The following is a 14,489-nucleotide window of genomic DNA, read 5'->3' as shown; positions in this document are numbered from 1 at the left end:
CAGTAAACAGACAAAGCCCCTGGCTTCAAGGAGCCAACAGCTCTGGTGGAAAATAAAGACCATGAACAAGTAAACAAATAAAGAAGAGCATTACAGCCTCACCCCTGTAATCCTAGCACTTTGGGAGGCCAAGATGGGAGGATTGCTTAAGCCCAGGACCTGGAGACCAGCCTGGTCAACATAGCGAGATCCCATCTCTATTTGTTATATATTAATTGTTTCAATTAATAATGAAATATAAATAAAAAAGAGTGTTACAGATTGTGGTAACAAAAACGAGAAGACAAGATAGGGAGGAAGCCACTTTGGATAGGACAGTCAGGACAGGCCTCTCTGAGGAAGTGATACCTGAGATGAGACCTGGAAGATGAAAGCAAATCACTCATGTGAAGAGCTGGGGCACACGCATTTCAGGCAGAGGGGACCACGGACCCTACAGTGGGAAAGGGGTTGGTCTGAGAACCATAGAAAGGCCAGTATAAGCCAGGTTGTACGAGTGAAGGATGAATGGTGGGAAAAGAGACTGGGAATGAAGACAGGGGCCAGATGATAGAGAGCCTGGTCAATAATTTATTTTTTATTCAAAGAACATAGGAAGCTATTAAAAGATTTGAAAGAGTAGAATGCCACGAAGGTATTAGTTCTGACTAGAAATTTGTTTATGGATGTCAAAAGTATTTGTTGTGCTTATTGAGCCACTTACTATGGATGAGGCACCGTGCTAAGCACTTTGATGAACTATCTAGTTGTTCCCTTGAAACAGTTTTATGAGGCAGAAGCTATTACTCCCAATTATTATTATTATTATTTTTTTGGTTCCCAAGTTTTATTCAAGAACTCATACAAAATATTCTGGATAAGTGAAATTTAATCCTCATCTTCCTCCTCCTCTTCATCCTGGTTAATCTGGAAGTAACGTCATTCGTAACTCTTTGCTGTTAGCAACCACGCGCAACCAGTCACGTAGATTATTCTTCTTCAAATATTTTTTGGTGAGATATTTCAAATACCTTTTGGAGAAAGGCACCTCAGATGTCATGGTGATCTTGCTCTTGCTCCTTTTGATGGTCACCACCCCTCCACCAAGGTTCCCAGCTTTTCCATTCACTTTGATCCTTTCTTGCAAAAACTGCTCAAAATTGGCAGCATCCATGATTCCATCTTCTACAGGGTGGGTGCAATCAAGAGTGAACTTCAGAACCTGCTTCTTTTTTTTGCCCACCTTCACCACAAGCTTTTTCACAGGAGCCATGGCCACAGCAGAGTTAGAAAGTATTACTCCCATTTTTAAATGAGGAAACTGACTGAGCAGTTTCTCACTGAAGCAGATGAGCTAGCTTCTCACCAAACTTATTAGCTACTTGGGTATACAGCTAAGCTATATTTTCCACCACTGTTGCACCTGGATGGAGCTACGTAGCCAGTTCTCATCAAGGGACTGTGAATGGAAGTGATAAGTGTTACCTTCAGACCAAGATAGCGAAAAACACTGGTTCCATCTTCACCTTCTCTCTCTGTATTCACCAGCTAGATGCCAGAAAACCTAAGGTCATGGATTGAAAGTGGTGGTGATAGGGAGTTGAGGGGTTGGGGTCTCTGAATGACTAACCACAGGTGCTGAGCCACCTTGCTGACCTAAACTGGATTCAAAGCAAGAAATAAGATTTTATTGTGTTAAAACACATGCATGCACACAAATAAATACATTTATTTTTATGTACTGTCTCCATAAAATCAGTAATACTGGTGTAATCTCTTTTCTGTAGGATATATTAAAATGTGTACCTGCCTCCCCTATATACAGTATGACATTTTGAGGCTTTATGATTTGGAAACTTAGATAATTTAATACGTAAGTGTGAGAATGCAAGTAAAAGAGAAAAAAAAAAAACCAAGATATTTAGTAAGGAAGTGGGAATGGTTTCTGATTGGTTAAAGATGAAATGATGCTCATGGATAACTGAAAATGTGTGGTACTCATCTTCCTCTATAAGATCACCATCTAAAAAAACAGCTTTTCTTCACACATGCTCTCTTTAAATACCTGACGCCATGATCCTCATTACTATGTTTTTCTTTCTCTAACATTCTCTCCAATATTCTAAACTTACACGTCATGTCATCCCATTCTGTACCTATAGAAATGTGTGCCCTATAGGAATACCTCTATAATTGCATGGCCTGAATTCAGAATCTTTTCTTAAAAAAAATTTCTAGACTGTAAACTCTGTGAGGACATGGTCGTGTCTGTGTTTGCCTGGTGTTACTTACTTAGTCTCTGGCAGGGTGTTTTTGATATAGTAGGTGTTCAACAAATATTTGTCGAATGAACAAATTCATGTATAAATGAATGGATGATATGATGGCCCTCAGATAAATAATAAACTTCATTAATTCAATAATAAATGAAATATGAAATTGCTAATAGAAATTTATTTATGGGAAGTTATAAGAAAACTCTTAAAATCTCCCCTGATGTTAGAATAATGCCAAGTGCACAACTTTATTTATACTAATATTCTAAATAAAAACAACATGGTTATATTTTGCTTGGTGTCCTATCAAGAAAGTATTTTAGTAAATGACAAATGTGTGGGGTGTTTTTCCTTCTTATTTAGTGAGGAAAAGTCCAGCTACTTCATTATACAAAGCAGAGCAGAAAATTGCCTTAGAAATATTGAGGAATTATCTCTGAAAAGTTACCTTGGAAACTCTGAGATTGGCCCCAGTGGTCTAGGGAGAGGTATGGTACCAATTTTTTTGTGATTTAAGGGTTACAAGAAAAGCTACACAACCCCTTAAGGCAAATGCCAAAACCTGACCTATGGCAGTAATTCTGAAAGCAGCTGTTCACCTTAGGAAGTGACTGTAATCATAAACCAAAAAAATCTAATCACAAAGCTTTAACCCTAGAATCCTAAACATAGAGTACAAATAAGCTTAATGCAAACAGAATCATCTTCCCTCAAAGAACCTTTGTAGATTTTCCTCTCATTGCAAGATAGTTGTCAAGGGCCCATGAGATTACACAGTGCTAACTTTAAGTAAGACTCCATCAAGGCATCAAAAAGCAATAACAAAGGCAAACTAGATAATCATACTCCAGTATGTCATTAGAAAATATTTAATAACCCCAACACTCTTTGGGGTGTGTATGTCCATGAGATGCTTGGTTAATTCTGGAGAAAAGAGAAGCATCCCAAGGAAGATGCTTGACCGCCAACTCAATACAACAGGTAGGGGCTCAAAGTCAAATTGCTGTATCTGAAGTAACAATCCCAGCAAACCCTGAAAAGGAGGTGGCTGTGGCAATATATTGGAAATCTGCTGGTAGTTCTTGCTTTACTGTTAAGGATCTGTGGGTAGAGGATTAGACAGTTTCCTGAAGAAAAATGCAGGGAAGAAAGTAGTAATTCTGGGACCTTATCAGTAATTAAAATAGCTCAACGTATTCTCATATTGTCCTTTTAATCTGGGCTATATCTAAACTCATGTGTCCCTTTTTAATTATATTACTTTCTTCTTTTTTTTCATGATGAATGTCACCAAAGATTTATCCAATTTGATTGTATTTTTAAAGAATGAACTTTTATCTTGATTAATTCATTCTATTGTATTTTTTGTTTCACTTATTTCTGTTCATTTTTTGTTCATATTTTTATTCTGTTTCCTTTGGCTTTATTCTGTTGTTCTTTTTCTAATTTATTGAGATGAACATTAATCAATTAATCTTCAACTTCTATTCCTTTCTTTCTTTTCTTTTCTCTCTCTGTCTCTCTCTTTCTTTCTTTCTTTTTTTTTGATGGAGTCTCCCTCTGTTGCCCAGGCTGGAGTGCAGTGCAGTGGTGCGATCTCGGCTTACTGCAAGCTCGAGAATTCAAGCAATTCTCCTACCTCAGCCTCCCAAGTAGCTGGGTTACAGGTGCCCACCACCAAGTCTGGCCAATTTTTTTTTGTATTTTTAGTAGAAACAGGGTTTCACCATGTTGGCAAGGCTGGTTTCAAACTCCTGACTTCAAGTGATCTGCCCCCACCCCTCCCTTTGGCCTTCCAAAGTGCTAGGATTACAGGTGTGAGCCACCATGCCCGGCCTTCTATTCATTTCTTAAGTAAGCATGTAAGGCTATAAATTTTCCCCCAAAGAAACACTTTCATTGTATACCTTAAGTATTAATGTATAGTATTTTCTTTATCATTTAGTTCTAAGTGTTTTTTTAAGTTTTGATTTTTCCTTTGATTTGTGAGTTATTTTTTAATTCCAAGGTATATAAATTTTTAAAAATTATCTTTTTGTTATTAACTTTTTTTTTTTTGAGACAGAGTCTCACTCCATCACAACTCTCCTGCCTCAGCCTCCCCAGTAGCTGGGACTAAAGGTACGCACCACCACACCCAGCTAATTTTTTGTATTTTTAGTAGAGACAGGGATTCACCATGTTGGTAAGGCTGGTCTCAAACTCCTGGCCTAAGATGATCCACCTGCCTTGGCCTCCCAAAGTGCTGGGATTACAGGCACAAGCCACCATGCCCAGCCTGTTATTAACTTCTAACTCAATTGCATTGTCCTCAAGGAACATGTTCTACATAATACCTATTCTTTAATTTTTGTTTAGATTTGCTTCATGCCTTATATGATCATGTGTGCTTAAGAAAGCAATGCATCCTCTAAATGCTGGATACAGAATCTGGAAGTGTTAGACACCCCAACTTCTCAATACTGTCTTTTTTCTTGGTCTCCATGGCACTACCCTCCACCAGTATTTCTGCCACCTCTCAGACTATTTCTTTTCTATTCCTTACATGGGCTTCTCTTCCTCTATTTTACCTATAAGACCTCTAATCTTCAGACCAACCCTCATCTTTCCTATCTTCCTGCTTTTCAGTCTCCTCTCTCGATTTCATTCACACTGTGGCTGCAGTTTTCATCGATGTTATCATGGCTCACAAAACAGCCTAATCTAGACCTCTCTCCTGAGCCCCAGGAACATATTTGTAACTGCATACTGGATAGCCCCAACTTGCTGTTCTGTTTCAAAGTACAGGAGATTCACTCTTACTTGTATTCTTGATCTTACTAAGAAACCTTGCCACTCCCTCTTCCTTACCTCCCTCACTAATCTAGTGCCAACTCTTCTCAGGCTCCTGTCTTGAATCAGGCTTCTCCTCTGCATCTTCACTGCTATTCTTTCCATCCCAATGCCCATTCTGTCTTGCCTGAACATTGTTGCCAGGGTAATTTTTCTATAAATAGTGTTTTCTTGCTCTAAAAGCTTTACCGACTCTATTTTCAGCCCACAACATGAAATGTAAATGGGCCCCAACCTACTTTTCAGCATTATCTCTCAACCCCAAATCACCACTGCACACACTGAACCCCTGCAACACTGAGCTTCTCACAGATCCCCGAACTGCCTGAGATGTTTATGTCTCTGGGTCTTTGGACATCGTTCTACCTGGAAACTTGGAATGTTATTGTGTCTCTATCCTCACTCACACCCTTAGCACACAGGACAGCAAATGTGTATGCACACATGCATACACACAAACATACATTTATCTGAAAAATTCTACTCATGTGCAAGCAAGATTAGAATGTGTAAAAAAACAAAAAAACTAAAAAAAAGGTTTGTTATTCTGTAGATGCTGACAATTGGTGATTAATGAAATTTTAGTTGGAGACAAATAGGTGGGTAGGGGGAAGGCAGGAAACAGGAAATAACATGTCAGCAAATAGTCCCCTACTCTTCATCATTTCTCTGTTGACTTGTTAGGAAATTTTCTTAAGCCACCATAAAATATCATGTTCAATTCCACTTCTTCTCAGACACCTAGCTGCCCAGGCATTTGGCTAATTGGATGAATCTGCATAGCTGATTCTATATCCCAATTCACCTTCATGTTATTTTCCCCTGGGATTGGTCACCTGGTAACCCTGATCCCAGGCTTGTCTTCCTAGTAATTATGTTGTTTGTATTCTCTTATAATTATCTCCTGTTGAGTTTTCCTGAAGTTTACACTTATTTCTAAACCTATAATATGTGGACATAAAGAAATATCTGATTTTCATAGGCTCATGTATAGTGCATATTTATATAAGAACATTTACAAGATATTTATTAATAGGAAGAAAATTTCTGGGTCTTTGTTCCATTTCCTGCCAGATGAAAGTGACCCTTCCCCCACCAGTGTCTGTCCATGTGGGTATGGCTTTATGTGATTTTCATACATAAAGTGAGCTAATTCTTTACATTCCTGTGGGTGGTCAAGAGTAAGATTCAATGTCATTTCACAGATCAGGATTAAAAGAAGATTTTAGGCCAGGACAGTGGCTCATGCCTATAATCCCAACACTTTGGGAAGCCGAGGCAGGCGGATCACCTGAGGTCAGGAGTTTGAGACCAGCCTGGCCAATATGATAAAACCCTATCTGTACTAAAAAATACAAAAACTAGCCTGGTGTGGTGATATGTGCCTGTAATCCCAGCTACTTAGGAGGCTGAGGCAGGAGAGCCGCTTGAATCCATAAGGCGGGTGTTGCAGTGAGCTGAGATCATGCCACTGCACTCCAGCCTGGGTGACAGAGGAAGACTCTGTCTCAAAAACCAAAAAATAAAAATAAAAATAAAAAATATAGGAAGATTTTAAAACTTCACTATCAGCCAAATAAACCTTAACAGCAGGGGGAAAAAAAGGTTGAAAATAATATACTTTATAATACAGTGTCTTTTCTTGTCTCTAGTTTGTGCTATAAGTTATCTTCAAGGTATAAGCAAATGAAGAGTATCAATGTATATAATTTTTGGATATATAGTAAACCCATGTAAACAATGTAAAACCATATTGTATATGTGTTAACATTCAGGGCTTTAAAAAAATATATGCTATGTACAGACCTGAAAATATTTGTCTGATTCATGGACAAATCACTCAAACAAACCATTTGCAGTCTTCATTTATTTATGCATTCAGCTCTCAGTTGTGGGCGGGTACAGAATGGCCATATAATCCAATACTGTAATACAAAGTGAAAAGTGATGTAATAGATGTTGTAAGTTTATAGAATATCAATCAACTCTAAAGCCCCCATGGAGGTGTGGAATAATGGGAAAAGGCTTCTATTCTCAATATGCTTAAGGTTTGTGTTTTAGATGAATAAGACATACACATACACATATATACATCAAAACAAGTAATTCATAATTTTTGTTGCAAATCTATTACTCCTCTTACCAGAAAAGTATATTTACACATAAGAATTTGTCAGATCTCAAAAGCAAGATTGGAAATCATAGTGATCATTGTATATTTTAATATAGAATGAAAATAAATTTGACTTTGAGGTATAGTTGAAATGGAAATAAATCAGATATGAAATTAGATTGAATAAGTTCGAAGTGGTAATGAAAATAAGCCTTGTATGTATAAATTCAATAAAAGTATTTGTCTCCATACAGGCATAGCCAACATAGGTAGGAAGATTTTACAAAGGTATTATGGGGACAAGAGTTACTTTATTTTAAAGGCGAATCTGCCATGTAACTTCTAATTAACCCTGAGTTTGGGAATGCTTCCAAAATGGCTAGCTGATGTATTACTCTTTACGTAGAAACATCTACTTATTGTAGGTTTCCTCCAAAACACTTGTTGTCACAGAAGTAACAGGCTATGACGCCCAAAACTGGCTTCCAGAGCACGTATTCCTTCTAGAGCATGTATGCTTTCTTCTCAAAATATAAGCCCTGGGTCTGGGGCTTAAAGTACAGAGATCTACCTATCTTGCGTATGCCCAAAACTACACTTCTGTCTATAAGTTCCCCATAATAAATTACCCAAAACCAACCAAGTGGATTTGTCCACCTCCTTCTTTAGTTTTTCATCTTCTTCGGCATTTAGGAGTTGCTTTGCCCTCTCAAGGAACAGGTAGAATCTTTAAATTATTTGGTGATGTTCATATTGCTTATTATTAAAGCAAAGCACTAGAAATACCTGCCCAGAGTCTCAGAATTCCCAAAATACAAAAGCTTGAGCCCAGATTAATAGTTCTTGACAGAGCTATACTTACAAGGGTCACTGCCACATGGCAGTTCAACACGATTTGTTCAAACCACACTCCATGAGATACAGCTGTGGTAAATATTAAGGAATAAATGAACTAGAGTTGGTAATGCTGTTACTTTGGTTATTCAATTCACCCAAGCTAATATAATTCTAGGTATAAAAGCCATTTTAATTGGGTGTGATGGTGCATGCTAGTAGTCCCAGTTACTTGGAAGACTGAGGGGAGTATTGCTTGAGTCCAGGAGTTCTAGTCTGTAGTGCCTGAAGCCCACTGGATGTCTGCACTAAGTCTGGCATCAATATGATGACCCTTGTGAGCAGGGGACAATCAGGTTGCCTGAGGAGGAGTGAACTGGCCCAGGTTGGAAACCTGTCAAAACTTGCCTGTTGATCAGTAGTGGGATGGCACCTGTGAACAGCCACTGCACCCCAGCCTGGGCAACATAACGAGACCTTGTCTCAAAAATTAATTAATTAATTAAATTAAGTTTCTTAAAGTCAGCTAAGCCAAAATATAACTGGGTTGAGAAAATGTCAGCAAAACTAGAATAATAGCTAATGTTTACATGTTAAGTACCTATGATATGCCAGGCACAGTCCTAAGTACTTTAGAAATATTGTCACATTTAATCCTCCCAATAACCTGATGTGGTAGTTACTGTTAAGTCTCCAACTTACATGTAAGAAAACAGAAACTTAGGGAAGTTAAACAAGTCACTCAATCTTACAAATGTGATCAATGGAGGAGCACAAGTGTCCAGAATCCTTACTCTTTCCCATTTTGCTGTTCTGCCTCTAACATATTGAACACAGCAACTGAAATTTGAACTAGGTATTGAAAGTTGAGTATGATTTTCCTGGTAGAAGAAAGGGAAAGGATGCTTTTCTCTGGCTGGAGGAGAGTGAGGAGCTGGTAAAGAGTCACAGAAGTGGGAGGGATTTTCTTCCAAGAGGAGCAAATACATGGTGCCTTGTGTATACAATGTGACAGTGCTGGAAGACGAGACTGGAAGGGACATTTGGGTCTAGTTTGCTAGGGCTCTTCTGCACTTAGGAATTTTGACTTGATCCTGAAGGCACTGGCTAATCAATGAAGGCTTGCATTTGGAGAATGAGAACTCAGATATCAGTGTGGAGGGTGGATTGGATGCATATTAAGAAATAGTTCCTAATAATCCAGACGAGAGGTTATGGTGAACTAAACTAAGGCAGGAACTATCAAAGTAATAAAGATACAGACCTTGGAGGGGTGAAAGAAGACATATTCTCCCCAACTTCTCCAGGCACACAGGTGCAAGCGCTTCAATGGGCTGCTGGGTAAATGCAAAAGTGATAAGTGGTCACCAAAGAATGCTGTCCTGAGTTTTTCCACTTCACTGATTTTTCTTGCTGTGAGTTCTTTACCAATCCAGATGGGGCATCATCACTTGTGACTTCAGAGGAAAGAGTAATTGTAAAATTCATTAAGCTTCTGAATGAAGATGTATAATGTCTTCCAAGAAAATAATTAAACCACCATGGGGCAAAGACTCTCATCTGTATAATTTAAAGTTATGAAGTGGGTCATTGCTTAGTGTCTCAAATTTCATTTACATGTAGCTAATTCATAATCATACTCCATCTGGCTAAAATTAGTCACATTATTCTGTGAGCAAGAAAAATATTTGTCTCATTTTAGAGGTTTTATTATACAATCAAATGTAGTCTAATGTACATCTGAATTCTTTGTTCTTCTTTTCTTCTAATATTTGCATCTCACAAAAATGAAAAGAAAATGTAGAATATATGGTATATTCAATGAAAGTTCTCAGCTGGGTGTGGTGACTCATGACTGTAATCCCAGCACTCTGGGAAACCGTGGGCAGATAGCTTGAGCTCAGGAGCTGGAGACTAGCCTGGGCAACATGATGAAACCCCATCTCCACAAATTATAAGTAATATATAATATATAATTAATATATTACATATGTCTATGTGTTGTTCTATATATTATATATTATATAATAACCCCTTGTGAGCAGGGGACAATCGGGTTGCCTGAGGAGGAGTGAACCGGCTCAGGCTGGAAACCTCTGTCAAAACTCCCATGCTGATCAGTAGTGGGATGGTTTATATTTATATTTTATATTATATAATGTAATATATATAATATATAATATATAAACACATAAATAATATACAATATAGTTATATATAAAAATATATATTTTATATAGTTTTTCATATTTTCATATATATGAAAATTAGTCTGGTGGGAGGATCACCCGAGCCTGGGGAGGTCAAGGCTGCAGTGAGCTGTGATTGCGCCACTGCACTCCAGCTTGTATGACAAAGCAAGACCCTGTCTCAAAGTAATAATAATAATAAAAATAATTAAATCTCTCATTTCAAAGAGCACAGAGCCCATAATAAAAGAGGGTTAAAATGGAATATTCCTACTTAAAAGACAGGGAAACCAAACAGATGTGTGCCAAGCTACCATGTGTTGAGGTGACCAACTAAGACAACAAGCCAAACTGAAAATAACTATCAGTTCATTGGTTGTGACAGTGCCGGCAAGAGTCAAAAGAGAAAGGCACTGGTTCCCTACTGTTTTTTCCCAATAGAACAGTGCCAGGCAATAGTCAAATGGAAGCACAGGTAAGGGAAATCATTTCATTTCCAAGGAGCCCCAAACAAAAGATTCCTGCTTTTTATGGACTTATACGGCCATGGAAAGAAAGGGGGAGAAGGACTAGGAGTGAAAAGGTCTGGAGTCAAAATGGATAAAACTGTCTCAGCCAAGGCCCACAATAACAAGGTCTCAGCGAGGTGCCTGGGAAGTATCTCAAGAGAGGCCCGTCAAGAGGCTTCTGAATGGAGGTGCCTGAGCTGGAAATGCAGTTATGCATACTAGCATTGCAGCTCAAAGGAGCCTAAGTCCTCAACTGCAACTCCTTCCAGAAAACTACAATGCACTGGTGGTACAATAAGTCAGATGTGGGGAGAGCAGCTTCTCCTATGAGGCCTGCCATGCAACACCTTGTAATTGCCTATGGTAGGGCCTGAAATATCACACATGGGACTGAGTCCTGGCCCACGCTCCAAGAGTATCCATATCTGGTAATAAATAGAGGTGAATTCAGGTGTCCAGTATGCCAATCTGCCAAAAGCCATACATTGTGAATAAAGAGCGTAAGGGGATGTTTTGGTTTAACGTCAGGCAATTTCTAGGGGCACTGGCTATTTTGATTTTATATATCTGGGAAGCAAAGACCAAACATCAGACCCAGGGCTTGGGTACAGAAAAGAGAAATTGACATTTTCTTTTTCATTTCCTAACTCTGCCGATTCCCTACCCATCAGACTTTGAAAAGAAAAATAAAGGAAAAAAAGAATGGGGCTCTGAAAATATTTGACCTTCCTCAGTCCTGTCAGCATTCACTGTGTCAGTCTTCGCCACAGGAAAAGTAGGCAGCAGCACATGCTGTGTAATTTCAGAGCACTGGCAAGAGTCTCCCCCATCTGCCTTGGAGGCAACTCATAGCTCAGATATCTCTTAAACGTGCCCCCAATCTTCATTCTTATTACCTCTCACTTAGATTATTGTAATAGACTTCTGATTACTATCCCTGCCTCTGGTTTATTTCTCCCACCAGAATATCTGGGAAGCAATAAGAGATATAGAACTGGAACTTTTGGAAGTTAGTTGTGTAGAGGTGGCAATTGAAACCCATTAGGAAATAAGCTCTCCTAGACAGGGGTGTAGCCTTAAAAACAAAGAAACAACTTTTCCTTTTTTTTTTTTCTGAGATAGTGTCTTGCTTTGTCACCTAGGTTATAGTACAGTGGCGCAATCACGGCTCGCAGCAGCCACAACCTCCCAGGCTCAAGCAATCCTCCCAATTCAGCCTCCTGAGTAACTGGGACTACAGGCATGCACCACCATGCCATGCTAACTTAAAAAAAAAAAATTGTAGAGATGGATTCTCACTATGTTGCCCAGGCTGGTCTCAAACTCCTGGACCCAAGGAATTCTCCCACCTTGGCCTTCCAAAGTGCTGGGATTACAGACTTGAGCCACCACTCCTGCCAAAAAACATTTCCCTACTAGTGAATGAGGGGCATACCCATTTGTTTATTTGTTCAAAAATTAATCATTGTGAATATTTATTACTATACTCTAGGCATTAAAATATTCTACCTAGAAAGTAATGACGGCAACGAGGTGGGGTTTTTAGCAATGGTTTCATATACAAGATGACATGTGAGAGGGAAGAAGAAAGGAGAAAGGAAGAGGAAAAGAAATATGTGAGCATAAAGCATCCTGACATATTCAAAGTTTTGCAAGCATTTCTCTATGTTTGGATATTGGGGATATCTTAATCCATTTCATGCTGCTTCAACAGAGTATCAATAATAGTGGAGGACTTCAGCATCCTACTGACAGCACTAGACAGATCACTGAGGCAGAAAATCAACGAAGAAACTCTGGACTTCAACTGGACTCTAGAACAAATGGACCTAACGGACATCTAAAGAACATCCTATCCAACAACCACAGAATATGCATTCTTCTCATCTCTACATGGAACATTTTCCCAAATTGACTATATGTTTGGCTACAAAGCAAGTATCAATAATTTTTTTTTAAAAAAACCTAAATCATATCAAGTGTCTTCTTAGATCACAGTGGAATAAAATTTGAAATCAATACCAAGAGGAACTTTCAAAACTACACAAACTTGGAAGCTAAACCACTTGCTCCTGAATGACTTCTGGGTAAACAATTAAATTGAGGCAGAAATTTTTTTAAATCATCAAAAGAAATAAAAATAAACACACAATATACCAAAACCTCTGGGATAGAAGAAAAGCAGTGTTAAGTGGAAAGTTTATAGCATTACATGCTTACATCAAAAGATAGATCTCAAATTAATAACCTAATGTCACACCTCAAGGAAGTAGAAAAACAAGAACAATTCAAAACCAAAGCTAGTGGAAGAAAAAAAATAAAGATGAGAGAGGAACTAACTGAGATCAAGACCAAAAATATGACACAAAAGATAAACAAAACAAAAAGTTGGTGTTTTGAAAGGATAAGTAAAATTGATAGACTTCTAGTTAAACAAGAAAAAACAAGAGAAGATTCAAATAAGTGTAACCAAAAATGTGAAAAGTGGTATTACAAATGATAACACAGAAATACGAAAGATCCTCATAGAGTACTATGAACACCTTTATACACACAAACTAGAAAACCTAGAGGAAATTGATACATTCCTGGAAACACACAACCCTCCAAGATTGAACCAGGAAGAAATACAAATCCTAAACAGACCAACAATGAGTAATGAAATTGAATCAGTAATTTTAAAATTCTAACAAAAAAACCCCATCCAGGACCAGATGGATTCACAGCGGAATTCTACAAGATACAGAATCAACCTAAATGTCCAATAACAAATGAATGGATAAAGAAAATGTGGTATATAGACACAATGGAATATTATTCAGCCATAAAAAAGGATGAAATCTTGTCACCTGTGATGATGGAGATGAAACTGGAGGACATCATGTTAAGTGAAATAAGCCAGACACAGAAAGAGAAATACTGCAGGTTCATATGTAAAATCTAAAAAAAATAAACAAATCGGTGTAATAGAAACAGCAGAACAGTGGTTACCACATACTGGGGAGAGAAATGAGGAAGGGAGGATAAGAGAGGTTGGCCAATGAATATAAAGTTATGATTAGATAGGAGGAACAAATTCTGATCATCTATTGCACAGTAGGGTGAATACGATTAACAGTAAAATATCATATATTATAAAATAGCTAGAAGAGGGCCTTTTGAATGATCTCACCACAAAGAAATGATAAATACATAAGGTGATACATTAATTGGATCATTCTACAACATAAATAGGTATTGAAACATCAAAATAAACCTCATGAATATGTACAATAACAATATGTCAATTAAAACAATAAATTTAAATTTTTTAATAAAATAAAGGGGTGTGTGTGTGTGTGTGTGTGTGTGTGAACAAAAGCTCAAAGGCCAAGATTTTTGTCTGATATTCGGAATATGGTGCAACACATACTGTGACATATTCAGTAAATATTTCTTGGTGATTCAATGCAAAATAGTGGGTCAAATGTCATTTCTAAGTTTTCTCATGAGAATCTTAGTGACTTTGTAGGTTCTTGAATCTGTATAAAATGAAAACTTTTGACACCTCAAGCTGTTGTTATAACCCAAGACTCATGCATCATGCACTTGACTCACTCCCTCTTGTCTATAGGTTACATGCACCGGGATGATAATTCCCAATGATGAACTTGCAGGGAATGCAGGTCAAGAGAGAACTTCAGGATCTTTCCATTTCTGATTACATGTTAACATTACTAAGTGTGGCTTATTTAACCGTAAAAGCCCTGCACTATAA

General features: G+C 37.9%; 1 long non-coding RNA gene and 1 pseudogene across 2 annotated transcripts in view; both read right to left on the bottom strand.

Annotated features, from left to right (window-relative positions):
- Positions 1 to 901: 901 nt before the first annotated feature.
- Positions 902 to 1,266, bottom strand: LOC111554608 (annotated as a pseudogene). Its single transcript, XR_002735289.2, has one exon. The product of XR_002735289.2 is annotated as a 60S ribosomal protein L22 pseudogene (transcript).
- Positions 1,267 to 6,942: 5,676 nt separating this feature from the next.
- Positions 6,943 to 14,489, bottom strand: part of LOC111554614 — a 36,441-nt gene continuing 28,894 nt past the window's right edge. The window contains exon 3 of the long non-coding RNA XR_002735291.1: positions 6,943 to 9,491. This is a non-coding gene — a long non-coding RNA (uncharacterized LOC111554614). The remainder of the gene's footprint in view (positions 9,492 to 14,489) is intronic.

This window comes from Piliocolobus tephrosceles, chromosome 6 (genome assembly GCF_002776525.5).
Source record: "Piliocolobus tephrosceles isolate RC106 chromosome 6, ASM277652v3, whole genome shotgun sequence".
Classification (NCBI taxonomy): Eukaryota; Metazoa; Chordata; class Mammalia; order Primates; family Cercopithecidae; genus Piliocolobus; species Piliocolobus tephrosceles.
This window is presented reverse-complemented; position numbering and strand designations above follow the sequence as displayed.